This window comes from Pyrus communis, chromosome 3 (assembly GCF_041283825.1).
Source record: "Pyrus communis isolate YQ-2024b chromosome 3, ASM4128382v1, whole genome shotgun sequence".
Taxonomy (NCBI): domain Eukaryota; kingdom Viridiplantae; phylum Streptophyta; class Magnoliopsida; order Rosales; family Rosaceae; genus Pyrus; species Pyrus communis.
This window is the reverse complement of record NC_142567.1, coordinates 26,989,079-27,005,981: the sequence shown is the minus strand read 5'-3', so window position 1 is coordinate 27,005,981 and position 16,903 is coordinate 26,989,079. Positions and strand designations below refer to the sequence as shown.

The 16,903-nt window shown below is 34.7% G+C and overlaps 1 long non-coding RNA gene and 1 pseudogene across 1 annotated transcript; both read left to right on the top strand.

The window, feature by feature from the left end:
* The first annotated feature begins 11,373 nt into the window (after positions 1-11,373).
* On the top strand, positions 11,374-13,505 carry LOC148698249 (uncharacterized; annotated as a pseudogene).
* Positions 13,506-15,132: 1,627 nt separating this feature from the next.
* LOC148698248 (uncharacterized) lies at positions 15,133-16,891 on the top strand. The gene is made up of 3 exons (XR_015961016.1): positions 15,133-15,351; positions 15,569-15,648; positions 16,521-16,891. It is a non-coding gene; the product is annotated as an uncharacterized LOC148698248 (long non-coding RNA).
* Positions 16,892-16,903: the final 12 nt, after the last annotated feature.

The window sequence follows — 16,903 nt, the reverse complement described above, 5'->3', positions numbered from 1 at the left end:
TTCCCCACATGAGAGTAACACGTCAAAATGATTAGTTCAAGTAGTGATGCTCCATGTTTTTATAATCCATTTAGATCCAGAAGCTATGAGATAACTAATATGAGTATATGAAACAAAACCGAGGAATATTGCCGAATTAGAACGAATGTGACCTCTATACACACCCAAATTAAGGAGAATATAATTAGCTAACACATTTGATTTCAATAGGAGCTTTTCAAATTGACGCTATTTAAGTTGTGAGTTAATTGTCGTGGTGCAGTTGTCATACGTACACCATTTTTTTTTATTATATACAAGATATATAAAGAAATAAAGAATCAAACACCGAATCTCAAATGCTAGTGCGCGTAAATGCTCTTAATAAACTTGAACTACAAAACATCATTCGTATACCAGGTCTAATTTATAATTAGAATACAATTTCTATTAATGATAATTATGATATAAATTATTGTATGTGGTGAACATCTATAGATGTATATAGGTAAATTCAAATATATGAGTGCAACAACCGGATGTGTATGGCCAAGTGCAACGTCCATGCATTGTGGATCTTGTAGGCGTAGGTGGCATCGTAGTAGAACTAATTAAACATGACAACATTTTATTGCCTCTGCACACATCACACACATCACATGCAAGTGAATCTGTCATACTGTTTCATGGGCTCATTAGATTTTACTTTCCCCCGAAATCCCTTTCCCTAGAGTGCTAATAATCGAGAGTTCCAATTTCTGTAAATAATTGTATTTGGCCACTTAAATATGAGATGAGTAGGAGTTTTTATTCAATTTTTTATAGTCAATTTATAGAACTTTATATTTATGTTTTATATTAGTTATATTATAAATTACTTTGCGAAGAAAGTTAAGCTTTCATTATTAACCAATTGGCAATATGGGAGAAACTGAACTCGTTATAAGCACATGCAAGGCCTCTCGTTTCTCCATTGAGCATATGCAAGGTCGCTCATTTCTCCATTAAGGGATTGATGTTGTCAATACGGTCCCTCAAAGTGGTAAATTTTCAGGTTTAGTACGTGGACAACACTAATCGGAGATTGATACTGTCAACACGCCCCCTCAAGTGTACGTGAACAACACAAATCGAATGACGTGGAACACGTGTGGCCGTTGGCTTCGCATGTGGGCAACATGTTCTGATACTATGAAGAGAGTTGAGGTTCCACCATAAAAACCAATTGGCCATTTGGGGAGTAATCAAACTACTTATAAGCACATGCAATGTCTCTCATTTTTTTTGATGTGGGATTGATACTCTCCACATATTGTAAAGATTATTTTTATAATACATTAATTGAAACTAAGGTCATTTTATCAACCTACTATAGCAAATAGATAGATGGTTCGTAATACTATAGTTCACTGCCTAAATGAATCTTTCATTTATTTGCTACAATTAATTGACTAAATAATCTTAATTGTAATTCATTTTTTACGCAAATAATTTTTATATAGTAATAACCTGCATAAAATTTAATTTGTAAATAGACTACAAATAATTTTGAGTAGGAACCTAAGTTGCCAAATATTATTTTGTGAATGAAAACTGAATCGATCCGCATGCATGAGTGGGGTCATTAAGGTCATTGGCCAATCAGACTGCGCACAATTCGTCGAGGAGGAAAAAGAAGAACCAGAAACAGCTTTATAGTTCTTTACAAGAGAAGAATAAAGAAAACATAAAATTTCAGGTATAATTGAATGGCAATTGATTATGCAGGTCAGAGGGTATTAGGGCCAGTCATGTCCTTTTAGGCAGCAGAGAGCCAAGAAAGTTGAAAGAAATTCACTTTTGAGAAAGAAGCTAAAGAAAAAAAGGCTTGGGTTGATGGGTTCGCGAGCCAAGAGTGTTTAGGGTTTAGAGAATATGGGGGACCTGATTCTGTAACTGTCAAAATTGAGCAAATTAACCTGCAACAGGCACTGAAAAAGAAGAAAAAAGAAAGACAGAGATGAGAGAAGAACAACTAATTATATGATAAGGTACACTGTTATTGTGTTGTTTGATGTTATGTAAGTCATTCTCTAGTAATAGAGGGTTTATTGAGTACTCTTTTCTCTATAGTCTCTATTGAGTCTATTATTTACTCTACAAAATAGCTTAAATGACATAAATACACTGTTAATGACGTCTCATGTCAATAAAACTTTTTATGTGTTTTCATTTGATTTCCATGAGTTGTTACCTTAACAAACCCATTAAGTGCTTTTTATACTTCCTGACCCAGTGGGGTTCGTGTGGTGTGGTAGGTGTAGTGGTGGTGGCCTTCTGGGTGCAAGTGCCGAGACGTCCCACAGAGCCAGAGATAGCAGATTTACAGAGGCAAAGAATAAACTGGCCCCATTGCAGTATGCACACCTCTCGTCTTATAATCCAATGTTTACCACAAGACTTGTCACATGGAAGTTTTCCCTCTTTTTTTCCCCTAACCTAAAGACTGTTCTTCCTCATGAGATGGGATGCAGAGCTTAGAATAATTGATTCATTTCCCGGAGGAATTTTCCCCAGCTCTTCAAGAAATATCAAATATAGATTATATACTAAAACAAAGTTAATGGGTAGACATATTATTGAGTAAATTACCTTATGATGGACAGGAGCAGGATGAAATATCTCTGCAAGTCTTTTTTTAATAAAAAAATATGGATTGTCATAGCAAAACCATCCGGCCTTTTATTTTTTTCAAAAAAAAAAAGAAGAAAAAACATATTGTTGAGGGGGACGAATGCCCCTTTACTTGACCGAAACTAAATTAAGTGAAGACAATCGGTCGACCCGTAACATTTATTTATACATATCTCATGCTCACTCTTATTTAAACACTATTATACTAATAACAATATATGTTAGATAATTAGAAAAACGAACACTATTTAATTGAATTTTTTTAACATGGTAGTGTTACGTTATGAATATATTGTGACATCACGCGAGTTAGAATCACACTAAATTTTTCAAGAGAAATGCTTTTCCCCCCCCCCCCCCCTCCCCCTCCCCTCTCTCTCCACCCCAAGGATGAAGAGGAATTCATCTTCAAAACATTTTGTGCTCGATTCACATAATTTCGTGCTTATGATTAAAATCGTTTATATTCTAAAACATCATGTAAAGATCATCCTTGTAAAAAAATAATTAAAATTAAGGTTGTTTAGTCAATCAATTATAACAAGTAGATAGACAATTCGTAATACTTACCAATACTGACTATACTTTTATACAATTCGATGACTAAATGATTTCATTTTTTTACTGCAGGAATAAACTTTACATAATAGTTTATTATATAACGATTCATATCACAAACGTAAAGTTTAGTGACTTGACTACAAAGTGTTTTGAAGCGAAAGGCTTTTTAGCCAAAACGGTCCATGAGATTTGCATAACTCATCAATGATGAGTTATGCAAATCTCATGGACCATTTTGGCTAAAAAGCCGAAACGAAATTCTTCCTTATCATTAACGAGCCTAACATTTCTCAAATTTGTATCCAACCCAACAGGATCCTCTCTAGATCCTTTTGGTGAGGATCTTAGGAATCTGTGAATCGCGTCCATTTATCGTATATCGTATAGTTAGTTTTTGTCAAGTATTGTTTATGTTTATTTTTGGAATAAAAATATTTAAAATGATTTCTGACCGTACGATGTAATATGAACAGACATGATTTACGAATCCACGAGATCCTTACAAAGAAGATCCGACGAGGATAGAAACTCGTATCCAACTTAATCACCTAACCCTAATGATAAAATCCCTTTTGGGATCCTCTCCCTGATTCTGTGGTGCCATTGTTGCCAGGCTGCCACGCACATACAAAATTAAATATACAAATCCCCCTACAAAGGGTTCCTCAGTTCCCCTCCAATCCCCTAGCTCTTTTAAAAAGTGGAGAAAGTATTATTTCACAAATTTTATATGCATTATAAATATTATCCTTTCAAGGGCACATGCTCCACCAAATATAGTAATTTTTCTTTTTAGTAGTAAAAAACTTTATGTTATATTTTGTCTCTAAGAGAAATGTGAAAAGAAAAGGAGTAAAGCAGAATCTTAGAATGGTAAAAAGTCCCCTGAGATAATCATATCGATAGATCGCAATTTAAAACAGAAAAAAATGTCAATAAGGTGTTGAAGCACTTAAACTTGAGGTAATTGCTGGATTTTGAAAACGGGTCTTTCATTTTGGTAGCTCTTAGTGGCATGGAATATTTTTGCTCGTCATCACTGTTAAATGATGGTGATGCTCATTACTTTATATATCATTGTTGGATGAGTTTAAATTTCAAGATTTATGTAGTATATAAACACAAATCTCAAAATTTAAACTCATCAAATAATAATAAATAGGATAATGAACAAAAATACGTCTTTAGTGGGACTGCAATGCAAGAGAATGACTTTATGTTGCCGACTTAGACTGTAGAGCTAATTGCGATTATTAATTAACTCATGATGATTACGAGTAAGTAGGGGGTTCCAAAAGTATAAATTTTCTCACATGTGATGTTAGGATAGTGAAGTGCAGTCATTTGACCAGTTGATACAATGGTTGAACCCACTCACAAGTTAAATTAATTCTTAAGCTATCAAGTAATCAATCAATACCTCAATAATTCATATTTCTTTTTTATAAAAGCGACAATTGGGAGGGGATATTGAATTTAAGTCCTCGAGTACATAAGTAAAGATTTTCTTAGTCAATTGAGTTATGCACAAGTTCCATGCTAATTTTATTTTCTTATTTACAGCTAAACCTTGTAACAATTCATCCTTCTCAAACTAAACAAAATACCTAATCATAGCAAGTGGTCTAGTGGTAAGGGCATCGACTGCAGCTTCTCAATAACAAAAAAATATAGGAGGTCTCAGGTTTGATGCTCTGATGGTGAGTCTGCTTGACTGTGGCCACTGGCATGGTGAAATTCCTCATAGCTTCTCAAGGCCTGGAAGGGGTGGATAACCCCCATAGCTTCTCAAGGCCTGGAAGTGGTGGATAACCGTGGCTTGCCACCAATTGTTCATTTAAATAAAATAAAATAAATACCTAGTGAAATAAGTTAACTAGGAACTAGATTTTGAGTTATAATTTAAGACAAAGTACTCTTAAACATATACTTAGTTAGAAGAATCCTGAGAATCTTTATCCTTGGGGGAGGTAAGGGTGCTTGTAATGCATGAGTTATAATCCTAGATTTTAGGCCTTGAAGAGTGCTTGTAATATGATATATTTAATTTGTACAAAATTGATTTGAAGGAATAAAACTATTTGTACCCTTGCAAATAATCATGTATATATCATCTCACTAATAGCAACAAGACATATCCACATGAGAGATGCAACTCAATCGGCTAGTCATTTTCAAAATATGTTACTCACTTATATTAGAGATGGAATACTAATGGTCAGTTGAGAGTGTACAAATATCGTATATTCACACACACACACACACACACACACACACACATATGGGATGGTACTTGCTAGGTCTTGTCGCATTGCGACCTTCGCCAAGAGAATTGGAGTTTACTTAGGGCAAAGTTGCTAAACAAAGGTTAATTAGTATGTATTGTACCAGAACCTTATAACATCCCAGCATTGAGGATGAGTATAGTAGTCGGCAGCGTATAAAGTAACAACAAATAAAGCACTGTCATGTCAAACCAACAAAATTACACACAAAATAAAAATCATAATTATATATTAAAATAAACCGTCCCTCCACACAAACTCTCTCGTTTTACTTAGTCTAAGCTCTTCGTGTTCCAATAGAAGCAACTCTCAGGTCTCTACCCCTCTTATAAATACACCCTGTTTCCTCACTTTTCTAACCCACCCACCAACAGATGAGCTCTCCCTCTCCATCTCTTGTTCAGATTTTGAAGGGATCTGGCCTTTGATTCCACTATAGCCTTGATTAGGGTTTCTTGAAATGAATGGAGGCTTTTAATTTGATGGTAGAATTATTAAAGTAAGGGAGGATCTGTAAAGCTCAGGAGGGATAGCGCCAGATGAATTAACCAAGATTCTAAGCAATTAAGCGTTTATTTCGTCATCATCTGGCGCTATCCATCCTGAGTTTCATGGCTTCTTCTTACTAATCTCTATCACTCGTGGCTGCTTTTTACTCACCTCTGCAGAGTACGTATAACTTTCCCTTGGTGTTTATCGTTATTTGTTCTCATTCTCTCTGCCATGGAAGGTTCTAGCTAGCCTTCATCCTTTGATTTCAGACTTGTTTAAGGATAAGGGATTTTGCGATTCTGGGATTTTATCCATCGATCTGAGAAAGAACTATATATATTAGTCGTGATTTTTTGTTTTCATTCTCCATCTTCCCCTCCTCACTTTCTTTCTTTTTTATTGATAATTATTTCTCTTTCTTCTGTTCTTGCTCTAGATTCATAGGTTTATTAGTTTCTTTGATGCTAAATTTCATTAAGTACTATCACTAATATTTCTTTGAACTCTGGGGGTTAGTTCGTCTAACTCTGATGTTCTCAAATCCCATCGAATATTATGATCTTATCATTTATGTTTCTCTGGCAGATTTGACCCGAACCCTAGCCATCTGTAACAATAAGCTAACCTTTTTTAGATGTGGAACCTATATTGTTTAATTATAATCATTGATGCTTTGATATAAATCACTATGAAGGTTGCTCAATTTTCAACACGATTACGCCCCTTGGGGTCTGCCAACTTTTAGTGGTGCGTCTGAAACCCTAGTCTTCTCCAGAAGAAGCCTGGACGCCTTGTGAGTTGTGATGAGAACTAGGGTTTCGTGGTTTGACTGAAACTTTCTGCGAGGCAGCTTTTTCAACAACGGAGAGGTTAGTAAATAATAACTGCGAACGTTGACTCTCAACTTCCCATGAGCCTTTTTTTTTTTATTCGAAACACTGCCACGTAATATGTGTTTATTAAAATACATCATTTGACAAGTTTTCAAGATGTAAACATATATTTCTCGAGAGTCACAATCTCGTCCCTTAACAAAGGGGAGGAAATTAGCAATTCATTGCTGTTGCTATTGCAAACGAGATGATGATGGTGAACTTGACTTCCTTCATACGTAATTCAAATTCTTTTATGTGAATTATTTGTTCCCTGTATTTCTCCTGTTCTATGTGCAATGTTAATCATCTGGCTGGCCATTAATAACCACGTGTACGGACGGGATGGATTGTTTTGGGGTTGCTGAGAAACTTGATATAACTTTAGGGTACAAAGTGTGTCCTGATATTTGGGGACAAAGGAACCAATTTACCAGCCATATTTTGATCTCCAATTGTTATTGCTTTTACAAATGATGACGGGAGATTTTCATCTTCGGAGAAGATAATATGTGATCAAGGATTGTGCTTCAACAGGACCCCCACCACCAGCTTTGTGCTACAGCCTGGCCTGTTTACCTTTTTCTCCTCACCTCTTCGTAAAATATATATAATGGTTAATCAAGTAATTAAAAGATTTAAATGGTTAAAATATCCAGGATGTACCTTTGGTTCTTTAGCTTTACATGGTTAACTGGTGAAACCATCAAACTAGCTAGGGGTTTGTTTATTCAATTGGCCTAAAAATGTGTTTCAATAAAAGATAATCCTTGAAATATACAAGGGACATTACGTGCTACTTTAAGTTAGATTAAAAAGAAATAGGAGATTAGAAAGAAAGAGGATTTGAACTCAAACCTAATATATTGAAGGGAAAAAAGAACTTATTTACCAAAGCAATCCAGCATTGACCCTTGAGATACGAGGAAGAAGAGAATGAGAAGACGCACTCTAACCGGGAAAATAAAATCCTCCACAACAGCAGCTGCAAAGATAAAAGCGACAGTATTTTTTAAATTTTGTCTAAGGTTAGATTCCCAAATAGTTATATATAATGGAGCCTAATCAAAATTATAAAGGGATGCTTTATGAATTATGAGACTCATCATTAACAAATCAAAGTATATATCTCCTTGCTAATCAGCAAGTCCATGACAAACAACAGCATTAGCTTCTTGCATGTTCAAGAGCAAATGTAAGATATGTAGTACTACTTGGACGAGTGAAGAATTACTTCTTGAGGTTTTAGGTTGTGAATATTTAAAAATGCCCAAACATATAAACAGAAGTAGTTCTAAATTAACCAAACAAACTATATAGCTATGTACTGGTGGTCCAATTTTGAGAGCAGAGTACTGGAACATATATTAATAGTAATTCGATTGATGGGCAGAATTTTTGTTCCTTTAATTTGTACCCTTATAATGCACCAATACACCTGCCATATATTAATAGTTCCTCTTCGGTTTATCAGTTTTCACGTGCAGGATGCAGCGTAGTAACATAAGAGATAAAACAGTGTCATGTAGTATTAATTCCTTCTTTCTGATGAAATCAGACAATCCTTCTTTCTGATGAAATCAGACAAAGTTAGCTGGGATAAGTTATAGGTATTGTACATAGGTTTCACCGTTTCAGCTGCCCAGCAGCCATGCATATAGGTTATGGGTTGGGCCTCGATTTTGTGGTCGATTGCACTAATGGTTAACGACTTCGAATTAATCTCACCGTACTCGAGCTCGAACCCTCCATTCATATTAATTCCACTGCACTCAGGCTCAAACACTCTCACATCACTCAATACAGTTTAGCTTAGCATTCGATTTTGAAGTAAAAATAAATAAAATTGAATTCCAAAAGGAATTATATTTTCACGCGTCCAGTAATTTTTTTTGTTCTTGGAATTTAACATTGGGATGACTTCTCTCCTAATCGTTTCCTTCTTATAATGTTACTAAAGCATATAATATTGTCATTGATGAAGATCCTATGGTCATGATTTAGTGTTAGTTTTTTTCTTTGCAATTGAAATTAATATTTGTATTAAAAAAAGGTTTCTTTTAAATTAAGCTCTAACGATTTTTAGGGAATTTTAGTTTTAGGTCAATCAAAAATTACAATATTGATCATATTTATCATAATTAGTATGGGGTAATGTTAGGTAGACCAAATTTGTGAACCAAATTATATGGTTGTTAATGATTGAACTATTATTTAAATGTTGATTAATGTGCTTATTTCATATTGGTGACACATCATTTGATATTAATAAGAGGTCAATGGACTTCTCAAGTTTCCTAATGCACCTCAATTAAACAAAAATTACATATTAATGCCAAGACTTGTACACAACCCCTTTCTCATATTTTTGATAATTTGAAATAGGTCAACCCGAACTCAGTCACTGTCGTGCAATTTCTATTCTACAATTTTGTAGATTCATAATCTACGTTGCTCTGTTTTATTATAATCAAATTCATCACATATTATACTTTAATCATTTTGAGAATTTGTACTTTTATGTTTTTTTCTCATTCAGTTGTGTGGGTAGTGCATCACGTTTTACTAGTAACAACTAGAAGATGAGCACACACTCTGTGTATGTGAACAATTTGATGAGCGCAAATTGTATACTTATTTTATCCCGAAAATTACATTTACTTGTCATTTGTATTTTTATGGCTAAAATAACATGATGGAGAAATATGTCATAACTCTTTGATCTTTAAAGCTAGTCAAGTGAGTCTGATACTTATTTTAAATGGTCATTTATCTAGTGCTCTAATTATTTAACCATTTGTTCATTTGAAATATTAAAAGCCAAGACCACCATGTGCTAATTGATTTCAATGTGAATTGGATGCAAGATGAGAAATATAGAAGAACATGTGGCCACAAAGCTCACGAAAGGTTGCTCTTATCGTTTCATCTACATAGAAGAGAGGAAAAAAAAAAAACTGCTGCTATCTTATTAATTTCTAAGGAGCAATCAACAACAAGTAAAAGGCACGAGATTATGTATTTCTTCATTGAGAAATAAATCGAGGTGTGTAAATGCACAAAGTGGCCATCTAGGAATTCAATTGCCGTCTCTTCCTTTACTGTCAACAATAAATTGATGTTAAGTATACGTTGGTTACGGAGAATGAAAGAAGGAAGTTAAGGGGAAAGACAAAAGAAACCAAAAGGAATAGCTGGAGTTCAATTGGCATTAATTTGGAGATAATTGGGGCTGCTCATTATGGAAGAAATGAATGAAAGAGGGAAGAAGAAAAGGAAGAATAAGACATGCAGAAGAAGGAAGCAAAAGTGGGCAAGACAAAGAAGGAAAAAACGGGTGATTAATATAGTTAATTGGCTGGTCGTTGTTCATTAAAGCAAGAGAAAAATAAGAGGAATTAAGGGGAGGCAAACTGATCATCATTCAGCAAGAAAAGAAAAGGAGAAAAAGGTTGCGGCAGGTAGAGATCAAGGGGAAGAAGGCAATGGCAAAGCAAGAGATTTTCAAGCTTTTCTAAACTTAATTTTCTTTTAATTTTATGAACTCAATAATATTTCCGATTATGTTCCGGAACTAATTTTTTTTCGCTAGGGCTACAATGTAGCCTAACTATGAATTCTTAATTTCTTAGTTTAATTATTTATGAAGTTTCATTCACTTTGAGTATCATTTTGCTGTGCTTATGAGCTTGATTTTAATCTTGGTAATTGGCCACCACTTTGGTTTGAGTTGAGTGTATTTGATGCGAGTCAACACAGATATCATGTTGTTAATTCGGTTTTAGCATCTTGCAAATGGTACCTTGAATTCCTTGATGTATATGCCATACACTAGGTTTCATGTCTCTTAAGTAGTTCTCAAATCGTTAATGAACTCGTGTGTGTTTAGTAATCTAGATGCCATAGATTGTTAGCACATATGAGTATACATAGTAATCTAGATGCTATGGATACTATATGAATTAGAAGAACTAGATCGTCAATTTGGATGATTACTCATTAATAATTAACTGTAGAAATTGAGTTGGATTGGTTATGGTAAATCAGATGCTCTACTGTCTTTTGCAATTGATTTATAATTTGATTTCTTTGTTGTTCTTGTCATTTATTTAAGCTCATTTGATTTTTGTTTACGTTTACAATTTCAAAGTTCTTTCTCAAATCATCAATTTTTCCATTTCAATCTTAGTTGGAACAATCTTGTGCTTGCCTACTATACTACTTAACGATTCGTACACTTGCGAGCATTAAAATTTGGACTTGATTGGGTTGATTTCGGTTAATCTAATTTTGGCAACAAGTTTTTGGCGCCGTTGCTGGGGATTGAATTAATTCTATTTCTAACTTATTTTTATTGTTATTTGTGTTGATTTTAATTTTTGTTTTTGCTTTCTTTTCTTTTCAGGTACTTTTTGAAGTTTATGCACGGTCACCGTTCTCGAAGTTTAGAGGTTGTACCGTACGATTCAGAATTTGAGAGAACCTTTTGACACCTACGGAGAGCGCACACAATGCCACATGGACCAACTGCGGAAATAGCTCTCCCTAATCTAAATGAGAACCAAATGTTGATATGCAAATTAGGATCTACGGTGACAACCTCTCTTTCATGCATAGTTCATCCGCAAATTGTTGCCAACAATTTCGAGTTGAAGCCATCATTTATTCAAATGATGCCGTCATTTTATGGCTTGTCAACCGAAGATCCTAATTTGCATATCAATGAGCTCTTAGAGATTTGTGACACTCTTAACATCCATAATGTGATGGATGAAGTCATTAGATTGCGTTTGTTCTCGTTCTCACTGAAAGACAAGGGGAAGACTTGGCTCCAATCCCTTCCATCCAACTCGATCACAACTTGGAATGACTTGGCAAGAAAATTTTTGCAAAAAATCTTCCCTCATTCCAAGACTGCTAAGTTAAGGAATGACATTATGACTTTTGCTCAATTCCATGGTGAGCCCTTTTATGAGAGTTTGGAGCAATTTAGAGATTTGTTGTTGAAGTGCCCACACCATGGTCTACCGGAATGGCTACAATTTCAGAATTTCTATCAAGGTTTAAGCACTGATAACAAGAGGATGATAGATGCTGCTAGTGGAGGTGCTCTAATGACAAAGACCGTTGATGAAGCTTCTGCACTATTCAGTACGTTGATGGCTAATTCTCAAAAGTTGGGGTACCGATAGAGAATTATCGAAGAAGGCCGGAGTACATGAGATTGACACCATGTCGGCTAAAAAGTTTGATAATTTGATGACTATTAAATTTGTGAAATCATTTAATGTTGTTTGTGAAATTTGTGCAGGTATACATTCAAGTATCATGTGTCCCATGAGCAATTATTTTCCAGAGTTTATTCAAGAACAAGCCAATCAAGTGAACAACTTCAATCGCCAATAGTTTGATCCATTTTCAGACAAATATAATCCTGGTTGGCGTCATCATCCAAATTTTTCTTGGAAGAACAATCAACATAATCACATGAACCCACCTATGCCATTCCAGAACAATGAAGCCAAAAAGAATTCCATGGAAGATATGATGGTTCAATTGGCTCAAACTACCAACACTCTTACTCATAACACCAACAATTTCATGCAAGCAACTCAAACTTCTCTACAAAATCAACAAGCATCCATACACCAGCTAGAGAAGCAAGTTGGTCAAATTGCCAATGTGATGGTTGAAAGAGAGAGAAGGGCAAATTTCCAAGTCAAACTGAGATCAATCCCAAAAACCAAGAGCAAGTCAAGGCCATCACACTCTGGAGTGGGAAAATTGTAGAGAAAAAGAGTGAAGGAAAAATGGACTCTGTTGAAAAATTGGTAACTGGCATCACTGAACCGTAAGAGGAAGAATGAGTACATGAGAAAAAATTTTCTCCACCTATTATGTATCCTCAACGGTTACAAAAGGCTAAGAAAGATTAACACTTTTCTGATATATTTGATTTGTTTAAAAAAGTGAATATTAACATTCCTTTGCTTGATGCAGTGAAACAAATCTCGAGCTATGCAAAATTTTTGAAGGACGTATGCACCAAGAAGAGGAGATTCGCTAAACATGAGACGATGATGTTATTTGAAGAATGTAATGCGGTGCTACAAAAGAAATTGCCACCTAAGTTGAAAGATCCAGAGAGTTTCACTATTCCTTGCACAATTGGAAATACTTATTTTGATAAATCTTTATGTGATTTGGGTGAAGTATTAATCTAATGCATTTCGCTATCTTTAAACAATTAGGTTTGGGAGAGATGAAACCAACATCAGTTTGTTTGCAACTTGCAGATCAATCTGTCATATACCCAAGAAGAATTATTGAAGATGTGTTGGTTCGGGTTGACAAGTTAATTCTCCCTGTAGATTTTGTGGTTCTTGATATGGAAGAAGATTGTGAAATCCCGATTATCCTAGGTAGGCCATTCTTGGCCATTGTGGATACTGTAATTGAAGATCGAAAGGGCCTAGTCACATTGCAAGTACAAGGAGAGCATGTGGTGTTTAAAGTTTTTAAAGCTATTAAGTGTTCGAATGAGGCGGAGTGTTTTGAAGTCGATGTTTTGAACAAGGAGGTGAATGTGGATGTCAAATCCGATGCTACCAATTCTGCACCTCTACTCGCTGATCTTGCTTAAACTGTTCTGTAGTCCGGTTGAAGATTATAAATTTAGCGCTTTTTGGAGGCAACCCAAATTTTCTTTTCTTTTATTTTTCCTTTGTTTCCTTTTATTTTTTGTCATTTTATTTAGCTTTGAATTTTGTTTCTCTCTTGCTCGGCTACTGATCATTTCCTTTTACCCTTTGTTTTTGTGGGTTCATGTTGCTGCCATTCAACACAAGTTAGAACTCTGAAACATCGAAGTTTGGGGTTGATAATTTCTTTGGAAATTGCATTTACGAGTTGGAACACAATGACTGCCATGTGGGGCATAAACTAGGGAAGTGTCTTACTCCTAATGCTTTTCCTCGTTCATGTCATTTTCTTTTTATTATTTCATGTGTTGAAAGACATTAGGGACAATGTCTAGTTTAAGTTGGAGGGATAGCTTGTGATGCAAAGTTCATATTTTCCAATCGAAATTGAGATGGGATGCTACTGTTTTTGGCTTGCTCTAATGTATACTTTCTCAAAATTTTTGAATTCCATATCCTTTCTTTTAATAGCCAATAACCCTTATCCCCATTACAACCTGACAAAAGACCTTTTGATCCAAGGTATTACTTGAAATTGACACCGAATTAGGTTGATAAGCAAGCATATAGCGGCATGTTTAATGAGATCATTAGAGTGAAATACATAACCCAGAAATATGTGTGAATGACTGTATGCCCTATGAGAAGGTCACTTGTTTGCATATGATGATTTTAATAAGCTTGGAATTGCATTGGCATGGCTATTACACACACTACACTACAAGGATGATTGAAAGGTTTCGGCTAACACTTGGAATATGGTTGATTCACTTGCTTTGCGCTTACGAAAATTCTTGATTATTATGAACTCTTGATTGAGATTCTTTAAGATCATAGGAGGAAGCTAACATTTTCCATGCTATTACTTTTCATGTTTTTCATTCTTTTGCTTAGGGACTAGCAAAATGTAAGTTTGGGGGTATTTGATGAGCACAAATTGTATACTTATTTTATCCCGAATTACATTTACTTGTGATATATTGAATTTAAATGTAAGGAATTACATGTCATTTGTATTTTTATGGCTAAAATAACATGATGGAGAAATATATCATAACTCTTTTATCTTTAAAGCTAGTCAAGTGAGTTTGGTACGTATTTTAAATGGCCATTTATCTAGTGCTATAACTATTTAACCATTTGTTCTTTTGAAATATTAAAAGCCAAGGCCACCATGTGCTAATTGATTTCAATGTGATTGGATGCAGGATGAGAAATATAGAAGAACATGTGGCCACAAAGCTCACGAAAGGTTGCTCTTATCGTTTCATTTGCATAGAAGAGAGAAAAAGAAAGAAAAAAAACCGATGCTATCTTATTAATTTCTAAGGAGCAATCATGTAATATCCCGAAAATATTAAGTGGATTTTGGTCCATTATGATCTTTTACTTGAGACCAACCTTTGGAAGAAAAAAAAATATATATAACAGAACTTCCATTTCGTCTAGTTTCCCAAGTAATAAAATAATTTTTAAAGGATTGTGCCAATGTTTGTCGGATTAGGTAGATTTTCGTATCCTAAGAACATGTGGTGTATCCATAGAAAAAAAAAAAGAAAAAAAAAAGAAAAAAGGGATGCTTACGTGGGTAAGAAAAGGATAAAAGGGGAATGAGGTTTCTAGAGAACTCTCTCTCTTCTTGCTCTTCTCCAGCTGAAGGAGATGAAGTGATTCATCTCTTTTAGCTCTTAATTTGCCAAAAAGAAAATTTGAGGAGGAATTAGTTTTCTTTTTCTCTATTTGGGAAGATTAGGTCAAGTGAGGATCCTTCTTTTGTCTCCATTAGAGGTATCTATTTCTTACCTTGGAAATCTATTTGATATTTGGTTTGATAACCTATGAATTAGTTTGGGTGGGAGTAGGAAACATGAAAGTATCATATTGCATGTTATAGTTTTAGAGATGAGCACCAATTGCTTGATTAAAGTCCCCAATTAACCTTGAATTAGGGTATGTTGTCTGGTATTTTGTATGAACAGTGTGTGATGATTTTTCTTACTTATAGATAAGGAAGAGAAGAACAAGGTGACTATTGAACAAGTCGACGAACACCATGGGAGTTGAATATCAAGAAATTGTGTCGAGGTAGGGGGATTTTCAACCATAAAAATATTTAGATTTTCCATTCTTACTTGATAAAGAATTGTTGGCATTTGAGCACTATTTCAACCTTACTTTAATGTTTTCCATTATTGATTATGTGAAAGAAGTGAAACAAATGTTTTTCTATGGGTTGATTTCTAATGATTTTAATTTTCTTCCTACAACTTTGGGGAAGTTTAAAATGATTTGAAGGGTTGTCAAGATTTCGTTATTAACGTGCATGCCTTTTATGTTACTCATTATGAGATTCTGAAGCATGTTGAGATGAATGTTTGATTTTGAAAGTAGATGGAAAGTAGTATAATACCTATGCTGTTGAGAATGTTGAGAAATGTATGAATGGGCACAATGACCCGTGAAATTGTTAGATTATGAGCACAATGACCCAATGTTCCCCGGAGAAAGCTCCATGTGTGGGCTATAAGAATGAATTATCAATGTGACAAATATGTGTGGTATATATGTTGGCCAGGTATATTACGATTCTTTCCAATCTGCTAATCACTTGTTTGGGATAAAAGAGAAATTTTGTGATCAGTTGTGCTATTGTTCTTTTAATGACAATGGCTCTATTGTCTTTATGATGAAAGAAGTGTTTTTGAACTATGTGTTGTACCGTGTTGTTATCAAAGCTGTTTATGCTTTGAAACTTTGGTTTTCCTATCGTCTGTTACTTCCAAGCATTTTAGAGTATAATTCCATTGTCGGATTACGTAGTGGTGGATATAAACTGCTTCGAATCACTGTTATCATTTTTCGGCATGCACTAGAAATTTTAAATGACTACGGACTTACCGAAAAACCCCTACTGGGCATTTTATGCTCACCCGTTTTTCTAAAAATGTATTTTTCAGGTGGTGTAGGGTTGACTAGCTAGGTTTCGAGTTGCAGCTCTATTCTGGACTAGTAGAAGGGAGTCCAGACGTATCTTTTGGGTGAGCTGCCAAAGTATTTGTATAGTTAATCTTAGACTGTAAATGATCTTTTTGTTGCGTTGTAGACTAAGAAGGGGTAGGCCAAAATGGGTTAGTGTCTCTACTTACCTGGGCAATGAAAACCATGTGTATATATAATTACCTATCTTTTGGTTTGTATAAATTATGCTCATGTACATTTTCATCAAATGACTTGAACACATTTTTCTTGTATGAAACCTTGAAGGTCTTTTGTGAACTTATTATAGTCTGTAAGGCTTAATGAATTGCCTTTGGAGAATCACTATGAACTGGGTTATGTT